This window comes from Pinus tabuliformis, chromosome 8, assembly GCF_031772625.1.
Source record: "Pinus tabuliformis cultivar Carrire ecotype Pingquan chromosome 8, CPIR1, whole genome shotgun sequence".
In the NCBI taxonomy this organism is placed as follows: Eukaryota; Viridiplantae; Streptophyta; class Pinopsida; order Pinales; family Pinaceae; genus Pinus; species Pinus tabuliformis.
In genome coordinates, this window is record NC_142294.1 from 1,490,105,130 (window position 1) to 1,490,112,212 (window position 7,083).

A 7,083-nucleotide genomic window follows, 5' to 3' on the forward strand; every position below is an offset into this window, starting at 1 on the left:
GGTCAAGGAACTCCTAGGCCTAATACAAGCATCTACACAACGAGGCTTTACCGCAATCCCACCACTATTGGTCAAGAGATCCCTAGGCCCAAACAAGAAACATACACTACCAGGATTTACCACAATCCCACCAAAATCGGTCAAGGGACCACTAGGTCCTAAACAAGCTTGGATGCCTCCATATTTTTTCACAAATACCTTGAGGAATTTGCTTGTCTCCACCCTTAGAATTTACCTTAATCCCCCCATTACCGGTCAAGGGATTCCTATGCCACCTCACCCGGTTCTAAAACCATATGGAAATCCAAAGCTCAACCAAGTGAAAGAACCCCATCACACCATGGCTATCCTGAAATGGAAAGGCAAAGTTGAAACCATTGTCACACCTAAAAAAAACCATGCCAATGATAACAAGAGAACCAAACACACACACACATGTACCATGCATGCCAAAACTAGTAAGGAAATCATACATGCAACTTGATACCCGCAAGTAATCCCGCTACAACCACTTGATCCAAATCTTCCTTTCTTGATCCTTGCCAAGAGTATAACAGAGAGAGAGTAGAGAGATAGCTCCAACCCAAAATTGTCAAAAGGTTGTGAACTAATCCTCAAAAGCCTTTTTATCATTGAGGCCTCTATTTTCTTCAATTTCCTCTATTTTTCCTTCAATTTCTTCCTCACATGCAATTATGTGACCTTCCACCTTCCTTTTCTCCTATTTTCCATTATTTTCATAAATAAAATGCCAATTAATGCCTCTTTACCTTTTCAAAGCCTTTGTCATTACCTTTGCCAATTTCCTTAGCCATAATAAACCAAATGAACACACACTAGGATGTTTTGCCCAACATTCAACTTGGAATAAGTGTCCCATGAACTTGGTCTTATTTTTCCTTTATTAACTTTATTACATGATTTTTTAACTCGGGGCTGTTACAGACCCCTCGCCCTTAGGGGAACACCATCCTCAGTGTTCTATGACAGCTACAACCAGCAAAACCTGTTGAAACCAAAGCATATTTCCCATGCAGATTTATAACTTAGCTCGATGCAATATTTACAATGAACAACCTGTTGAAAAGCAAACCAACATGACAACATAACAACATGACAATCATACTGCTTATTGGAGATTTATAACACGGCTCGTTGTGGTATTTATAATAACAACCACACATAAATATATACATATACCAAAAATCCTTTGCCTCAAATGGAAAACAATGAATGATACATAGCCCGCATCTGATAAGTTATCTCCCATGTAGCTTCATCGGGCCCAAAGTGCTTCCATACACTTTAACATGCTCTATTGCTCGTTTCTGGAGCATGAGTTGTTTCTGTTGCAAAAAGCACTGAGGTTCTTGCTGGAATTATCCTTCTGGCTCCACCTGCAATACAGACCAGTGAATCATATTATCAACATCTTTCACATATCTTTTAAGCAATGAAACATGGAAAAAATCATGGACTTTCACTATCAGAGGCAATGCAAGTCCGTAGGCCACTAGTTAAATCCTCTCAAGGATTTTGAAAGGCCCACAATAATGAAGTGCTAGCTTTGCACATGACCCAATCCTCATGGGGTTCTTCTTGGGCTTGATGCGCAAGTACACATGCTCCCCAACCTGAAAGTCCTTAAATTCCCTGTGATGATCTGCATAGCTCTTTTGTCTGTCCTATGGCTCCTTTAGATTATTCTTGATAACCTACAATTCCTAATCCATATCTACCAACATGTTCAGTCCTATCAACACCCTATTCACTTGATCACTCTAGCTGATGGGAGTATTACAACTCTGCCCATAAAGTTCCTCAAATGGACTCATCCTCAATGAATCCTGATACCCATTGTTATAAGAAAACTCTATCAGTGGAAGATACTCCTCCCACCTCCTCTGCTGGTGCATAACATACATCCTCAACATGTCCTCCACAATCCTGTTGACCCTCTCTGTCTGCCCATCTATCCATGGATGATAAGTTGTACTGAAGGCTAACTATGTACCCAAACATACAAATAACTCCTTCCAAAACCTGGAAGTGAACTTAGAATCTATGTCTAACACAATCTTCTTAGGAATACCATGCAATCTCATTATCTCCCTGATGAAGACCTGTCCTACCTCACTAACTGAATAAGTAAACTTAATAACTATGAAGTGAGCTACCTTTGTCAACCTGTCAACCACAACCATGATGAAATCATGTTGCCTAGATGTCCTCGGAAAACTTGTAATGAGGTCCATGGAAATGACCTCCCATTTCCACTCTGCAATTAAAATTGAGTATAGTAGACCACCTGGATGCTTACACTCTGCCTTTACCTATTGACAATCCAAAAACCTCATGATGAAATCAACTACCTCTTTCTTCAGATTCGACCAATAGTATAAATTCTTAATTGTTGTCAATGTCTTTTGATATCTAGGATGACCTAAATACGACTTAACATGAAATTCCCTCAAGATAAGCTTCTTGAGTTCACTATTGTTCGAAACATAGATCCCGTCTCTAAATCTCACCAAACCATCTACCGTGAGATGATAGTCCACATCTTGTTCACCTGTACCCTGTCATTGTAACCTATGCCTAAGCTCCCTATACCTGTCATCATATTATCCTGCCTACAAGATCTGATCCAGTAAATTTGTCCAATAAGAACTCATAGTTGTTATATGATTTACTTGTACTCTTCTTCTAAGAGCATCTACAACCCTCTTCTCCTTTCCCTTAATGTACCTGATCTTGAAGTCAAACTCATTGAGCGTGGCCAACCATCTAGATTTCCTAACATTCATATTCGATTGGTCAAACAAATACCTTAGCCCACTGTGATCACTCATCAATACAAACCTCCTACCAAGAATATAATGCCTCCACATCTTCAATGCATGAATGATCACTATCAACTCAAGATCATGTGTCACATAGTTCTGCTCATGCTCATTCAGTTTCCTTGATTCGTAGAATACCACTTGTCCCTCCCACATCAGGACTCCATCAATTCCTATCTTGCATGCATATGAACACACCATGAACTCTTTATTTGGATCTGTGATCTTTAGCATTGGAGCATTTTTTAAAAATTGCTTCAAGTGCTCAAAACTGGTTGCACATTCCTTTGTCCATTCAAATGTCTTTCCTTTTTGTTGCAATGATTTAATAGGTTCGGCAATCCACAAGAAGTTCCTGATGAATCTCCTGTAATAACCTACTAACCCCTTGAATGATCTGACCTTATCCACATTCCTAGGAGATGCCCATTTCATAATAGCTCTTATCTTTTCCAGATCCACTACTATGCCTTGCCCCAACTAATTTACCTTTGTCTAAAAGAAACTACATTTAATAAGATTGGAATACAACTAATGCTCCCTTAGCAATGTTAATATTGTTGCTAAGTGTTTGACATGCTCTTCCTCATTCTTAGAATATATCAATATATCATCAATGAATACAATCATAAACTTGTCCAAATAAGGACGCAACACACTATTTTTCAAACACATGAAAATAGCCAGAGTAGTAGTGAAACCAATATGAAGCACAACAAACTCATAATGCCCATACCTAGTCCAGAGAGCAATCTTGTAGATATCCTCTTCGTTGATGCATACTTGATGATATCATGATCTCAAGTTAATCTTCGAGAACGTTGTTGCTTCCTTTCGTTGATCAAACATCTCATCAATCCTTGGTAACAAATACTTGTTCTTGATGGTTACCTTGTTCAAATACTTGTGATCAATACACAACCTGAGAGTACCATCCTTCTTCTTCACAAATAATACTGGTGCACCCCAAAGCGACACACTTGGCATGATGTATCCCTTGTTAAGTATTTCCTTCAACTGCAACTTCAATTCCAGTAGCTCGGGAGTGCTTATCCTGTAAGGCGCCTTCGATGTTGGTTTTGCCCCTAGTACCAACTTAATGGAAAATTCCACTTCCATATGAGGAGGCAACTCTAAAATATTTGCTGGGAACACATCCTAAAACTTTATGAGAGATTCTTCAGCGTAAATCACATAAAATTTCATTTGTCGACGTGTTTCGAACCAACTAGTGTGGTTCATCGTCAGGACAAGTTGAAGAAACAGATCCAGCTTAGCATGTTAAATACTCTGAGCAAAGTCTCCAACGGCTAATTTTGACTTTAGGACCAGGGTCAAATTTTAATTAATTTATTTTTATTTTTATTTTTAATTTTAATTTTTATAAATTTAATGGAAATTAGTTAAATTAGGTGACCAATAAAAATATATAAATAAATAAAATAATTTTAATTGGTGTTAATGGTTAGTTAAAAAGGTAATTTATTTATTTATTTATTTTTAATTAAAAATTATAATAATAGGTTGTTAAGATAAAAGTTAGTTAGAATTAATACAAATATTGGAACGAGGTAACTTAAAATAAATAAATAAATAAATAAAATTAATTAATTAAGAAAGTAGATGGTTATAAAAGGTACTAATATTGAAGAAAAAAAATTTAATAATAATAATAATAATAATAACAAAAAGATAAAATTAATTAATTAAAAGTTAAAAAAATTATATATATATATATAACGAGAAATTACTATCAAGTTAACTTAAAAAAAAAAAAAAAAAATCATATTCCTTCAACTAGGAAGAGAGGGCTGGGATCCAGCAACTGCTTATCTTCCATCCGTCTTCTCTATTGAGATTGTTCGGTCTTTTCTCAATCTCAAGGGCTTCCCTAAATTTTCGGTGATGGAATTGCGAAACCCTAGCGATAACACTCGCCTCCTCTATGCAAACATGATGTTTGGTACTCTCTGCATGCTCAGCTAAAGCGGAAGACTTGGTTCTCCTATGCTTGAGGTCAGTTGCATGCTCACTAATCCTTTGATTAATGGAGCGACCAGTCTCACCAATATAGGGTGTCCCACAGGAACAAGGAATAATATAAACCCCTTTCATGTCCTTAGGGTTGATAGGATCCTTCACAGATCTGAGGGATTTACGAATGGTGTTGAGGGGTCTAAAGGTCGAGGGGACATTATGCCTCTTAAGAATCCTAGCAATCTTATCAGTGGTCCCCTGAACATACGGAAGATGGACACCTGGGACCCGCTCTTTCGGTTCTCTTTTAGCTAATGAATTTTTGGCAGCTTTGAGGAAAGCTTTCTGACCCAGGTACTTGCTATAACCATTCTTAACAAAAACATTAAGGAGGTACTTGCTATAACCATCTACTTTCTTCATTAATTAATTTATTTTATTTATTTATTTTTTTAAGTTACCTCATTCCAATATTTGTATTAATTCTAACTAACTTTTTTTTTTTTTTTCCGAAGGTGGCAAAACCTATCAAACTCAGGTGTCAAACCAATAGTGAGGACAACCATTTCTGGCTGCTATCCACGAATATCGGTTTGACTCATCACCGTTATCAAGGAAAACCACGCCACCTGTAATAACCCGCTGGTTCCAATATTTGTATTAATTCTAACTAACTTTTATCTTAACAACCTATTATTATAATTTTTAATTAAAATAAATAAATAAATAAACAAATAAATAATAATAATAATAATAATAATTAATAAATAAATAAATAAATTACCTTTTTAACTAACCATTAACACCAATTAAAATTATTTTATTTATTTATATATTTTTATTGGTCACCTAATTTAACTAATTTCCATTAAATTAAAAAAAATAATAATAAAAAATAAATAAAAAATAATAATAATATAAAAAAAAAGAAAAAGAAAAAATAAATAAATAAATATTTGACCCTGGTCCTAAAGTCAAAATTAGTTGTTGGTCAAATTAGCCGTTGGAGACTCTGCTCAGACTATTTAGCATGCTAAGCTGGATCTGTTTCTTCAACTTGTCCTAACGATGAACCACACTAGTTGGTTCGAAACGCATCGACAAATGAAATTTTATGTGATTTACGCTGAAGAATCTCTCATAAATTTGATATGGATCATAGAAGCCTCAATTCAACATCCTAAAACTACTGTAAAATCGGGTATCTCTTGAAGACTTATGCATCCTCAACATCCTTATCTTTATTACTGGAAATAGGGACTACAAACAATACACACCCTTTCCTCCGACTACACTTTTCCTGCATAGATGTAACCATTCTAACCGATGTTACCTTCTTCTTACCCTGTAATATTCTTTGTTCTCCATTATAATCCAAACACCCAATAGCCTTTTCATAACAATCCACCTTAGTCTTGTCAATATACAATTGTTGTAGCGGCTGCAACACCCTCCAAAATTTCAGCCTACATCCAAAATTCGGAGCCTTCCTTGGTTTTTCCCCTGATGATTGCAAACACTCGGGCTCATTCCATGAGCTCTTGTCGAGTCCTTAAATCCTTTTTTCTTGATTGACCACTAGTTGTCTTTTGGCATGTTGATTGCTATGTCATGCTTGCGAGTTTGTTCTAGCGATTTTGAAGGTTTGTATTTGTGTGCATGAGTTGTTTTCGCTCTGTGAATGTTGGTCGTACTCACACATAAAGTTGCAAGCACTATCGCGCAAGCGTCGTCACGATCGTTCGAAGATTTATCTCAAGTGTCACACTTGTCACTCTGAATCTTTAGTGCGGTCTCACTAAGCACATGTTTGGCTTGTTGGTTAGAGGTGGCTTGTCATCGAGTCATGCTAAGTGTGTGCTCACAAGTTCATATTTGCACAAGTTCACTTGCTCTCACACTTAGCCTTTTTTTCTTGAAAATCTATCGACCAGACAACCCTCCTTCAACCAGACCCCGATTGAGCTGCACTGCACAATCTCAACTCTCAGTGACCCCGCTCTGCTGCCCAGAATTGTATAGAGATTGAGGATGTCCTCCAGGACAGGCTGCACTGCATAATCCTGGAAATGAGCAAGCTGACTGACTCCCATAACTATGTAGAAGGTGTCCCCAAATCCGATCCAATGTACGCTTCCCACAAGATCACTCATCAAGCCTCCCTCTAGTTTACCAGAAAACCTGAACTACATTGTGACCCCGGGCTGCACTGCTCCCCAAAACTACGTAGAAGTTGCCCATTTGCCTTCCCAACACTCTCTGC